Source organism: Puccinia triticina, chromosome 5A (assembly GCF_026914185.1).
Source record: "Puccinia triticina chromosome 5A, complete sequence".
NCBI classification, from domain to species: domain Eukaryota; kingdom Fungi; phylum Basidiomycota; class Pucciniomycetes; order Pucciniales; family Pucciniaceae; genus Puccinia; species Puccinia triticina.
Genome location: NC_070562.1, coordinates 2,691,221 through 2,705,575, shown reverse-complemented (window position 1 = coordinate 2,705,575; position 14,355 = coordinate 2,691,221).

Below are 14,355 nucleotides of genomic sequence, written 5' to 3'. Positions count from 1 at the left end.
GACAAGCCAGTCGATGCTGGTGGAAGCACTTCAAAGGCCTTCTGCAAACTTGGGGGTTCGATTGCGATGAAGTAGAGGAATGTCTATACAGGTATAAGAAAGGGAAATCAATCATTATTATATGGATTCACGTGGACGACGGAATCGTGTTCAGCAACGACAATGCCGCCTTGCAACATCTCCGACGGAAACTCGAAGACAATCTCAGAGTCAAATGGGACAATCGACCAGACAAGCTCGTTGGCATCAAGATGGAGTATGAAAACGACGCAATATACCTCAGTCAACCTCTGTTGATCGAACAGACAATCAAAAAATTCCAATCTGAAGTGCAACGTAACATTATACCGACCTACACACCATTAGCCGGGGATAAAATGGTGACCTCATACGATGCCCCGATTAACGCAACACTCTATCAATCTCTGATCGGATCTCTAAATTACATTGTGCTTGGATCCAGACCAGATTTAAGCTTCGCGGTGAATTTCCTTGCTCGATTCAGCTCAAACCCGGATAACACGCATTGGAACGGACTTAAACATCTTGTCCAATATCTGGCGACGACTCGAGACAAACGACTCAAATTGGAATACTCAAACGGCGAATTGGTAACTTGGGCCAATGCAAATTGGGGGGGGGGGAGTTTCAGCGATCTACCTCGGGATTTATCATCAAGTTCATGGGGAGTCCAATCGCCTGGGGGTCTCGACGACAGAAGGTCGTAGCAACATCCACTTGTGCGGCAGAATTTATCTCGATTGGGATGGCTGTCAACTTCTTACTCTTTCTACTTCCTATAGTTCATTCTCTCGACATCAACCCAGGTGTCACACTCAAATGCAACAACCGTGCGGCAGTTTTGGTTTCTGACGATAACGCTTCAAAAGGAAGAATGAAAAGTCTGGAACAAAATTTCTTTTTTGTCAATGATGCCGTAAGGGAACACAAAATTAAACTCGACTGGGTATCAACATCCGACAATCTTGCTGACTTCTTCACCAAGCCGTTACGAGCAAATCTCCACTCTACTTCGATGGCCAGAATTTTTCTTTAAAACTTTTGTTTTTGGTTATTTCAACTGGTTTCTTTATTTTTATCTCTACTCACAATCCCCACTCATTTTCCAGTATGATTCTCAGATGTGATGTAAGATTTCTCTTCTCAAGTGTATTGGTTGTATGTAGTGGTGTGGAGTTTGAGGGGGGGTGTTGGAGTGTGGGGTGGGCAAATTCCACATTTGGAGCATGTGGGAGATAAGAGGAGGTCGAGGAGGAGCAATACAATCAAGGTTTTTTCCACCTACAAAAAAATCCTTTTGCTGAATGTAGAAGGGGATGATGGAGGTGCAAACTCTGCCCTTCTATACTATCAGATAACAAGACCCAGCTAAGCTTGGCAAGTTTTAATCTAGTCCACTCCTGCCTCCGTGGCGCTCAGTGAGTGGGTAACGGAAAGAGCGGTGGCGCAGCCTGGTGGCTGCTGTCTTTACGCAGCCTGCCTACCTGCTGCTCTCTCTGTGCAGGTTTCTGCACCTGACACAGCCGGGACGCAAGGACGGGGCTCAACCTGTATAGCGGGAGCCCCAGTTTGTCGGCCTGCAGGCCGACTGTGTGTGGGACAAAGGGGAGGAGGAGTTCCTTTGACAACTCAGAGGGTTGAGACTCTCTGTAGACTCAGGTATCTCCTCCAAGCAGGACAGAAACCTAGGCTGCTTGGGGAGTGGGGTTCAAGGCGCTAAGCCCACTCCTTGCAGCTCTTGTTGGGCGGGTGGGTGGAGCAAAAAATAAGGAAAGCAGGAACAAAGGTCCTGCGCACAAGTAGCAAACGGAAGTGGGAGCTAGGAGACAATCCCTTGCTCATGCTCCGTTTGCTACAGTGGCCTTCTTTAGAAGGCTGCGGCCCATGGCAGCTGTCTGGTGGTTCTGGGGACCACCCTCGGCCGGAGCCATTCAGGTCGCACGCTGTCTTGTGCTACCTGAACGCCCATATAGCTCTGCCTACAGAGCGTGACAGAACATGACCACTCTGGCTCAATAGAGTCTTGCTTGAAATGTGAGACTCTTGAGCTAGGTAACTGGCTCACCTCTGGCTCCCGTGGACACCCGGGGCCTCTGAGCTGCGCTCTGCCGGATTTGTGCTTGTGGAGTGCAGTTCTTTATTCACTTGCAGATTATTACACTATAGATCAGGCTCAACAAGGAGCGCTGAAGGCTAGCAGAAAGTAGCAGTGCAGAGCTAAGACACCAATAATCACTCAGCCTGGACACATATATTCTTGAAGAAGGCGGATAGTGGTCATTTCTACCTATCCTTTTATTCTCACACTGTTCATTGAGCAAAGTATGTGCTCCTCTCAATGGCAGCAACATGGTAATTGAGAGGAGTCAGAGGCTGAGTTACAAGCACCCCTTGAGGTGCTGCTTGGACTGGCATTTGCAGCCAATGAATCTCCTGATTCATACGTGCGGCAGGGTTGGTTGCAAATTGATTGGTATTGCAGAGTGCTGGAAGATTCTTCAAGATTATCACAATATTGCATGCTGTGACTTTATTAAAGATGGTTTGCAGCTTGAATACACTTATGGTGTCCCAATACTGTGGGTTGCAGCAATTAAGAGACAAACCTCAAGGCACATGCAGGACACCTTTTTTTCTGCTCACTACTCAATGAGCCTCCCCAAAATTAGAGTAAAACCAAGCCTTGTATGTGAGCCTGTGTCTCTTATGTGACAACAGGACACAAGGAAAATGGGGGGACTCTGGTTGGATTTCTTGGGATAAAGAAATACAAACAGAGAGAGAAGAAAGAAAGAGAGAAAGAGAAGATCAGGCCTAGACTTTAAGTCTTAATTAATTGATCTGGGCTATTCTCAACCTGGAAAAGTTGGATGCCAGCTGTGTAAGGCCAAGAAAGAGTGCAACAGCCTCCACTCACAACAAGGAAACGTTGGTGGGATTCAGAAGTAGGGTTACTACTCTGCTCTGGTTTTGTAGGTCTTAACCAGAGATAACCTTTTGATCTTTTAAGATTGAAAGAGTTGAAGAAAAGAAGAAACAGTCAAGAGCAACAGAGTTTCACTCTGGATAAGCAAGGTTCAGTGAAAAGAGTCTACTTACTGTCAATATCCTAGGCGCCTGTGACGGTAGGTATACTGGGAGCGTGGTAGTCTCTTTGGTGGTGATCCTGGGTTATCTGGGGTGTGGTTCTGGTGTGCTGAAGTCTGTAGATCCTCCTCAGGCAAGGGGGATCCTGACTTCGAAAATTTTCACAGTTTGCTTATGTAATTACATATGTACATGTGGTTTGGCGCGCCTGGTAGCGCTGACACGTCACAACTGCGCATGCGCGCCACAACTCAAGAACTCAGGGAAGGAGTATAGTTACAAAGAATTGTTAAGTTGTAACTAGGGTTAAAATTGCATGAGGAAACAGAAAATGAAGTCAAAACAATGATATCTCTTAAGATGAAAAAGATATGAAGTAATTTCATATGTAATAAGTAGAAAAGAGGCAGACTTTAGGTCAGCTGTGTTGACTCTAAGGCTGACAATGTAGGTAAAAAGAATCAAAAACCCCTCACAATACCTGATTCAGGCACATCAGTAATCACATTCTCTATATCTAAAAACAGCATCCAGAATGGATTGGACACCTTGTTCCAAGGAAGCTGACAGGCTGTTCAGTGTTTATGTACCCTTGTGGAATGATTTCTGTAGGAAGGCATGGTAATATGAGTGTGCAGTGTTAGAATTATGCCCCATGCCCAGAAGAGGGCTTATTTCCTTTTGTTCCTTTTTTCCATCAGGGCCCCTCAGACATCTAGACCCCTTTTTAGGCCCCTTTTCCCACATGTATTTCTTCTGTTCCCACATGAAATACATACTGCACTCAGTTCCGAGCCCATAGTAGTCAGACTTGCTCCTCTGGAGACTTCTGATCTGCTGTTCTGAGTCCCTGAGCATTCTGTGCTCCTGATCATCTCCAGCTCATCCTTCTTTGGTCTCAGGCCTCTGGCCTTATTTCTTTCATGCAGGCATTCAAGCAAGCTTCCAATGCTCATCTGTTTCAGTAAAAAATGTGAAAAGTTGGTCCAATGAATCTTTGGTAATTCTGGTCAAACAGTCAGAGCAGTCATACATGTTGTATGAATTTGTGTAACATGGTTTACAGATAAACACTAGTTCAAAATAAACAATGACTGAGCTGTTGATCAGTTCAACATGGGTTAGGTTAAAGTCAAACTCCTCATGGGTTTGACAGTAAAATAGAGTTTATGGGTGATATGAACTACATGCCAGCACATACATTGGATGAAATCACAGCCAGGAACTCTCTGGACAGTGCCATAGATTCCTCCCTGATGAAGTTGGGCCACGGTGCAGCTGCATTTTTTTGTGTGAGTAGAAATACAAGTTTATTTATACTCCACATTATTTAAATGAAATGACAGGGGAAGAAAGTGCAAGAAAAAAATGGATGAATATAGTATATGTCACTCTTGACATGTATTATACTGTGGGGAGAGGTAATCTGTATGTAAGCTTATGTACTCAAGCTACAACAAAAACTATACAAGGAAATATAAGCAGGCATATTTTGTGCCTTTCAAAGTTAAACAGAGAGGCACGAGAAATAAGGTAGAGTGAAAAAAACATAATTGGTTGATTGTGTGAAGAGAAAAAGCATAATACAAGTAGAAATGCAAGGTTATTTTTACTCTACATTATGTACATGAAATGACAGGAAAAGAAAGTGTGAGGAATAGCTGGATTACTATTCATGACTATAGTATATGCCACTCTTGAAAAATAAGATTACATACTCAAGCTACAAAAAACAATTCTTTCAAACAGGTTTGCACCAAACTACAATTTGCCAACTTATGTGCTTACAAAAAATCTATTGCCAATCATTTAAAATTTTCAACAAGGTTTCATTCAACAAACGGTCTTGTTGAGGGGGGGGGGGGGGGGGGGTTCTAGTCTGATACTCCCACAACCATCCATGAATTTTTGCAATGCAAGGTCATAATCCTATGTCACCTATCTGTCTTGACAACCCTTGGTTTCCCTTATCATTCCTATTGCCTGCCTCATGTCTCTCCTTGAATAATCATGCAGCTTACATACACTTTGTCTTTCACTACATTCTGATGTCTCTAGTCCTTATGCAATCCACCAATTAGTCTTCCTATTATATTAGGGGGGTTCACAATAGGATTTTAATAAAACTTTAGAGCCCATTTTAAGGACTTTGTGAACCAATTTTCAGAAAACGTAGAAGTTGCTCTGATTGCCAAGGAACACCCAAATGTGAACAGCTTAAAAAAATTCCAAAACATTGTTCATAAAGGCCTTAAAATGAGCTTTAAAATTTTATTAAAATCCTATTGTGAACCCCCCTAATATGTACTTGCGCCTCTTTAACAGTGAGATGAAATTTCAACAGTGTGCTTTTCAGATCAGTCAGCTCAGGCAGAAGTCAAGTTTAGCTTTGAGTATATAGAAAAAGATAAGAAAGGCTAGATAACACAGTTCAACTTCCAGTTAGGTAGACTGATTTGTCTCTCTCGCCTTTGCATGTTTTTCAGTCTTCGCAGTCAAATGTATTATGATCATGACATGAGTGTTTATATCTCTGTTTCCGCATCTATGTCAGTCTTCTGCTCGCACAAAACTCGAGCTTTATTCCCCCCCTTTCGACATCGAGCTCATTTTACTCTTAAATCTCAAATTCAAATCCCAAGTCCCCATTTGAATTACCTTCCTGGGCCCGTTTAAAACAACAAATATGTTATTTCTACCATTGCTGGCTAGTGTTGAGTTTTTTTTCTACATTTCTTTCTCTTAACCACTGGGCCCCGCTTGTTGTTGTGAAATGTGTGAATCGTTCTCGCAAAAGCTGTGGTTTCACACAGGTTTCACTCGACTTCGCAACACTTATCACGCTCGATAACGCTCACAAGCGGGGGTAATTGGCTACCAGATCATTCTGAAAATCTAATCAAGCTTGCTCTTGTCACAAATTTCTTCTTGGATTCTACCCGCGCTTGCGTCCCGGGCGTCTGGTGGTCGGGCACTTGAACGGGGCGCAGATCAAGAAGCTAGCCCAACTCGATTCGGATTCACTCAAAGATACGATAGTACCGAAGGTGGACCGGCGAGATGTGACCCGACCGGAGATTTTCATTTTGATCATGCTGAGCCTACTGAAATCGAATCGACTAAAACAAAAATTCATGGAGATGCCACCAACTCGGGGCCTTTAGAAGAAAATCATTCGTTGATAGAGGATTATCACCTGCTAAATCGCGCCAAACCCGAGGAAATGCCAAACTTGTCAACTAGAGATAATTCGCAACACCTGCTTCCAAAGTTTATATGTTTTTATATATCAATTGCCATATTAATAAAATGTTTCATTATGTACAAAGAATTCTGAGTAACAGTATGCACAAAAAATATACAGAGTGTAGTCTAGATCCTCTTCCACAATGTTGCCCAGACTCCAGACCCCTTCAGACCTTTTTGTTAATACATGTGCTTCCGGTGATCATATTCCCCCTGCTGAATAGATTCAACTTCCATTTGCTATGATTCAAAGTATTGCTAGTTTAACGCAGCCCACAATCAGGGCTGTCTCGCTGTGCTGGCGCGGGCGGCGAAGCAGCCCCTTCCCCGCCAAGGTACCTTGGAGCAACAATGTAACCTTTACAATAGGGGGTTTCAAACATGGTGCAGGTCCCAGTTCAGGAAGCCCAATCCAGGAAAACAAAGTTCCTGCACAAAGAATTTTTAAATTATTTCTGCATTTTTTTTGGGTAAAATTGGGTTCAGGTCTGCAGGGTGTGTTGCAGTTGCACCAATTTCCTGAATTTGGGGTTCCTGAAACAGGACATGGATGGTGTCAGAATATACCACAGAACATTCTCAATATGCCAGGGGTGCATACATGATGTCAGAATATACAACAGAACATTCTAACTCATGCATAAAGTGACAGTAGACTGTATGAGCTGTCATACAGGGGTAATTAGTGTATACACAAAGTCTGAGGGTAACAAACACCTTGTAGATTATGGGTTTGTTTATTGAATGCTTACCTGATTATGGGTTTATCTTTGGTCTGACTAACAGGCTGATTGGCAAGAGTATCTCTTTATTCTTTTTGATTGATTTCGATTGCGCATGATTGATGACGTGTTCTTAAATTAATCTTTGACGTCATCGAAGTGTTTGTGAATCCTGTCTTTATGTTACTCTGTCCGAAGAGCTTTGTTTTCCCCTTTCCTCTTTTCTTCATCGGAATATTTCTTTATTTATCATTCACTCAGAAATCCAGATATTGTTATCAACCTTATCAACATAAAAACCTTATTATAAATCAAGTATCTCCATTAAGCTTCTATCACGTATCATGTAGAACTTAAATCTTGTTACTATCCAAGCAATCGGCGAGTTATCCTCTCGGATTTAACTTCATAGCCTATACATAGCGAGTTGGGTAGTAGATTGATCCTCACAGTTATATTCCAATCATTTGAAAATTACTATCAAGAATCTTTATATTTAATTTTTTTTTTCCTTTCAACGATGTCCAAAGTCTCCAATATCGCACCAATTACTCCCCTTCGAAACTCTCCTGTTTTAACACCATCTCCACCTTCACCTGCCGTTCTTCCAATCCCAAATTCCTCCCAACAATTTTTTTTGGTCAACACCCCGTCTCCATTCGATCACAATTCTCCATTGTTTACGACGTTCTTGCCTTGATACATTCCAACAACTTCTCCGCAGCCTCAACAAGTTCCTTCAACATCCGGTAACCAATATCATCCGCAACAGGGGCCATTGAACACCAACCAACAACAGGGCCATCCTATTGTGGACAATGACATTTCGGCTCTACTTTCTAATTTACGGGTCGACAACTCAACGCAATCAACTTTAATTCAAGCGCAAGCGGCATCAATTGCTCTTCTGAATGCTCAAGCGCAACAAGATAAGACGGCAATTACCAATTTGCAGGCCGAAACTAAGAACATCAAGGATATTTTTCACGCCGAATTAATGAAGACTCAGGCCTCAAACAATCAGTCAATCACGCACCTTCGAGGACTTTTTGAAGGCTCCACCAACTCTTTGGGTGGCAGACTGGGGCGTTTGGAGGTTTTCAATTCCCAGCCGGCGGTGTCACAAATCTTTGTAGAGCCTCCCCATCAATCGCATATTTTCTTTACCGGTTCTCCTTGCGAAACTAACAATTTTTGCTTCACGATGAGAAACACGTTTGAGCGAATTGGCGAGCAATTCAACACCGAGAAGCAGAAAATTTTATGGGTATTGGGTTATTTTCGTGCAGGACCTGGGCGTATGGATGGCGAGGTCCCTTCCTATATGTGGTGGCGTGGATTGCTTTCTAATAATGCGGCGGCGCTCAACTTGCCAACTCTCAAAGCTTTGTCTAGGATGGATTACGTTATAGCTGAGCTTCAAGATATCAATTCTTTTATCAACTCTATTGAGCATACCTTTGCTAATCACCATGAGTTAGAAGAAGCGGAAGCAGCTTTTTATGCGGCTTGTCAAGGCAACAGATCTATAGAGGAGTTCAACATTTTGTTCAAATCTTTGTTGCGACCTTTAGTTCTAGACAATCGGTCGAAGTGTAAAGCTTATGACAAAGCTATCTACGGCAACTTGGTCAAATTGGCGCTTATCAGGGGACCGTGGAATGATGTCAAAAATTTGGGGGAGAAACAGGAAATAGCGGTTTTGGTTTCCAAGAACTTGGCCGGTGTAACGAAAATTCTCAACCCAAAGTTCAACCCTCCTCCACGCCCTTCCAATCCTCCATCTCATCACCTCCCCTCTGTTTCTCATCAACAACCTGCCAAGGTTCCCGATGGGGATGCCATGGATTTGGACAAAGTCGCTGCTGCTATGAAGGACACTAATTTTTCTTATGCGGACTTTTGTCAAGAATGTGTGGATCGGAACATATGTATTTGTTGCGGTGGCAGGTTTGATGATGCTCATTATCAAAAACGTGGATGTACTTTGGGTGCGGAAATGAAAATGGATATGACGGACATGTTGCAATTGTGGAAGGAGTGGGGGGGTTCGGTCCGAAAGAAGAAATCCGGGAGGCGAAGTGATTCCAAATGGGCCCCGGAAAATCTGTCTCGACGGGCACCTTTGGGATATCGTCGAGAAAATCCTTGAGCGCAAGAGGATGACGCTGGCTCCGACTCTCCTGCGGGTTGGCCTGACAAGGGAAAGAAGAGACAATCTTTGGCGGAGGTTGATGGATTACCCTTCAAGAAGCGCTCTTCGGACCAGGCCAGTCATGATTTGTTGGACGACCCTGTTTTATCGGCTGATGCTATTCATGTGGAGGATATGTTGGCGGGTGAGGTGTTCTTTAACGCCTGTATGTCGCAAAAGATGAATGCGGCAGACTGTAAGCAAACTCATTTTGTTAAGAAGGCTTCTCAAACAGATAACCACCCTTTCTTTAACGGCGCTCTTTTGACTGGTGATAATGTTAAAACTGATGTTTATGTGTTGGTTGATTCCGGTGCATCCGCTTCGTTCATTGACATTAATTTTGCTAAGAAGATCAAGATTGAAACTTTCGACATGCCGATCAAGGTTCAGTGCAAATCTTTTGATGGGTTGGTTGCATCCTTGGGCGAAATAGTTTCTTACGCAAAAGGGAATGTCTTGATTCCCACCGCTTGCGAATCTTTTCTTTGTTCGCAAGTAACTCTTTATTTAACAACGTTAGCTTCTGCTAATATGATATTAGGTAATTCATGGTTGAAGGACTCAGGATCATTTGTTGGAGGTTCTGACAGCAACATTGTAATGTATGATAGTGTACAAGAGATCTGTAACTCCACTTGTAATGAAGCTAAATCACTTACTCAGGAGTTTGCAGACGTCTTCGTCACAGAGTATTTGGCACGTTTGCCGCCCCACCGGGGGCAATTTGATTGCAAGGTTAATCTAAAGGATGGTGCAGTTCCTCTGTTTGGTAAGATGTACAACTTAAGCAAGGCGGAGAGAGATGAATTGAAAACGTATGTTGACAATAACTTAGCCAAGGGTTTCATTAGGTTGTCTTCTTCGTCGGCAGCGGCTCCCATCTTTTATGTGAAGGTGGAAGGGAAGGCAAATCGACCGTGTGTTAATTATCAGATCCTCAACAATATGACGGTCCGAGATTCATATCCTTTACCCGTGATTGCTCATCTCCTTAACAACTTACAGGGCTCTAAGTTCCTTTCCAAGATTGATCTTAAGGCGGCCTTCAATCTTTTACGCGTGGCGGACGGACATGAATGGAAAACAGCGTTCAGGACTCCTTGGGGGTTGTATGAGTATCAAGTCATGCCATTCGGGCTGGCCAACGCGCCCGCAACCTTTCAGAGGTTTATTCAACATGTCTTGCGTGAGTATTTGGATGTGTGTTGCTTCGTTCATATTGATGACATTCTTGTTTATTCAAAGACAAAGGAACAGCATATGCTTGATCTGCGCGCCATTCTGCAAAAGCTGCGGGAGTTTTTGCTGAAAGCCTCTTTACATAAATGCGAGTTCTTCTGCTCACAGGTAACCTTCCTTGGGTTTGATATTACTGACAAAGGGTTGAAGATGAACCAGTGAAAGCATGATACTATTAATGACTGGCCTATGCCGGTGACGGTTCGGGGTCTGAGGAAATTTTTGGGATTCACGAATTTTTATAGGCAATTCATTCTGGCATTTTCTTCTGTGGCGGGTCCGTTGACCACTTTGACGCAGGATAAGTATAGTGATTCAACTTTACTTAATTCCAAGGACGCCGTTCTTGCATTTAATGCGCTAAAATCTTTGTTTGTAAAAGAGCCATTGCTGCTTCATTTTGATTTTGAAAAGAACAGGGTTGTCCATGTGGATAGTTTGGGTTACGCCATTGCCGCGGTCTTGAGTCAGCCAAGTAGTTCAGGTGACTATCTCCCGGTAAGTTACTTTTCGCGGAAATTGTCGGACAGGGAACGTTCCTGGAAGATTTTTGATTCGGAACTACTTGCCATCGTGTCGGCTTGTCAGGAGTGGCGGGCTTGGTTGATGGGCACGGTTAATCCGGTCACGATGTATTTGGACCATTCTAACCTTTTGTACTTTAAGACTGCTAAGTCAGGCTTGGTGGGCTCTCTTTTTAGATAATTTCAACATGTTGATCTATCACATCACTGGTTCCAAAAATCCTGCAGATGGCCCAAGCCGCCGAGATGACTTTTGTACAGGAAGGGTTGTTATGGGCGATGCGAGTCTAATTACTAAGCGAATGGTTTCATGTAATGTAATGGGAAGTGGTAGTACGGGGTCGCCCTTTACTTCTCATGATTTATTCTTTCAGCGACCAACCTCTAGCTTGTTATCTTATTTTGGGAGGTTTTATACGCCTGGGGAGGTGGCTGACAGGATGATTACTTTAACTGACGATATTTATTGGTATAACAACAGAGTCTTGGTTCCTCTATCTTTACAGACTAGGATTCTGGCCATGTATCATGACTCGCCGGCGGTAGGACATCCTGGGATTGCAAAGACTTTTTCCACTCTGACTAGGACTTTTTCCTGGCCGGGTGTACGAGCGGCGGTGATCAAATACGTCACAAGTTGTGACTCATGCCAACGGGTTAAGGCAAGACGGAGATCGCCAGATGGAAAACTGGTCTCCATCGTGGCAAATCCGAAGCCGTGGAGTGTGATAGGCATGGATATGATTGTTAAGCTTCCCTTGTCCGGGGGTTTTGATTTGATCCTGGTGGTTATTGACTTGCTCAGTAAATTGACACACTTCATTCCATGTAAGGAAGCTGCTTCTTTGGCGGTTCTGGCTGGTTTGTTTAAGAAACATATTTTTTGTTTACACGGGCTTCCTGATAAGATTGTTTCGGATAGAGGTACTACTTTTGTTAGTGATTTTTGGAAGGAATTGATGAAGTCCCTCAGCATTAGGTCGGCGCTGTCTACCGCTTATCATCCTCAGACCAATGGACAAACGGAAAGGATGAACCAGGTTGTTGAGGATTATCTTTGACACTTTTGTTCTTACTATCAAGACAATTGGGACAAGTTTTTGGACATGGCGGAGTTTGCAATTAATAACACTGATTCGGCAAGTTTGAAAATTTCCCCCTTCTTCTTTTCCTACGGTTTTCACCCCCGCTTTAACATTATGACGGAGAATACAGGCCAAAAAGGATTGGATGAATTTTTGGTAGATTTGCAAATAACGCAGGAGACTGTTATTGAATGCTTGCGACAGGCACAGATTAAACAGGCGGAATACTATAACAAAGGTAAGAGAGATGCACCGGTATATTTGAAGGGCAAATTGGTTTTGTTGCTAAGAAAATTCATTCAGTCTCAAAGGGTTAATTCAAAATTGGATTACAGATACATCGGTCCGTTTAAGGTGGTCAAAATGGTGGGCCCGAATGCGGTAGAGTTGGATTTAGCTTCTGATTATCCAAAACTCCATCCAGTATTTAATGTATCTTTGCTAACTCAATATGTTTCCCCTGCTTTGGTTGAGGGCCAGTTGTTGAATTTGGGGATTAAGGAGAAATATTACACTGACGATCAGGTTGCCAACTGGAAGAACATCAAAGCGGTTCTGGATGTCAGGAGCGCGTCCAAGGGTAAATTTGATTATTTAATTGCATGGAATAATTCTACTCCGGGGGAGGATACATGGGTTTCCCAGAATCATATCCCGTTGTCGGCTAATAAATTTGTAGAAAATTTCAGACGGTTGACGGAGTTGAACAAGAAGAAAACAAGCAAGAAAAATAAAGGTGACAAGTCTTAGGTGTAGTAGCCAAGGCTTATTTTGTAACGAACACCTTGCAGATTATGGGTTTGTTTATCGAATGCTTACCTGATTATGGGTTTATCTTTGGTCTGACTAACAGGCTGATTGGCAAGAGTATCTCTTTATTCTTTTTGATTGATTTCGATTGCGCATGATTGATGACATGTTCTTAAATTAATCTTTGACGTCATCGAAGTGTTTGCGAATCCTGTCTTTATGTTACTCTGTCCGAAGAGCTTTGTTTTCCCCTTTCCTCTTTTCTTCATCGGGATATTTCTTTATTTATCATTCACTCAGAAATCCAGATATTGTTATCAACCTTATCAACATAAAAACCTTATTATAAATCAAGTATCTCCATTAAGCTTCTATCACGTATCATGTAGAACTTAACTCTTGTTACTATCCAAGCAATTGGCGAGTTATCCTCTCGGATTTAACTTCATAGCCTATACATAGCGAGTTGGGTAGTAGCTTGATCCTCACACTGAGGCTGCAGAAACAGTGTAAATGATGTCATACTATGTATATAATGGAGTGTATTTAGTTAATATGTAATGAGTGTAGCCTGACAGGGAGGGTTCAGGTTCGTCAATTCAGAGCAGGCAGGGTTCAGGAGGGTAGACAGGGTTCAGGCTTGGGTCAGGCGCAGGCTCAGGCTTGTTGGGTCAGGGCAGGTTTCAGAAGGGTTTAGGTTTGTTGGTTCAGGGCAGGCAGGGTTTGGATGCAGGTCAGGGGATACAGTCGAGCGTCAGGCGCAGGTAGGTCAAGCTCGTATCGGTGTGGGAGGTTCTAGAAAAAAAAAGTGTAAGAGCCCGCTTCAGAGAGTCAGGGCTCTTCACTGGGACAGGAACTCAGGGACACAGAGGCAGGGCCTCAAGCGGTTCTAGAACCGCGGTAGGATGAATTTCTGGCTCGGGAGAGATGTGAAGGCGATCTCTCTGTTAGTCTATATACACAAGCAGGTCTGATAAGAGGGGAAAGAGGGAAAGAGGGGGTTTTGGAAAAGGAGCTTACCTGGCTCGGGAGAGATGTGAAGGCGATCTCTGCCGAGCCAGGAGGGGCGAGGGAGTGGTTGGTTGGCTTAAGTAGGGGATCCTTTGGGATCCTGTGATCCTGTTTGTGACACCTCTGAGGGGAGGGGTTACAGAAACTCAAGTAAGGACCAAGGGTCCTCAGAGACAAAGAAGATAATAGGCTAACAAGCAAATGATTTTTGTAGCCCGGACTCATCAGCCAAAGAGAAATAGCTACATTCTCTCTCTCAGCTAAACCCCTACTTCTATATACAACCATCTTAAGCAAGCAGTGGTCTACACGCCTTCTTTTAGCTAAAATTCAAATCAGATCTGCTCTCTTTTTCTGACTTATGTAGATAAAAATGAGTTCTAATTAAAATAAATAAAACTTTTAGTCTTCTGAATTCTTTTAGTTTTAAGGAAACACTAGAAGAAGGTGGTAACATGTGATCTGGGTAGATG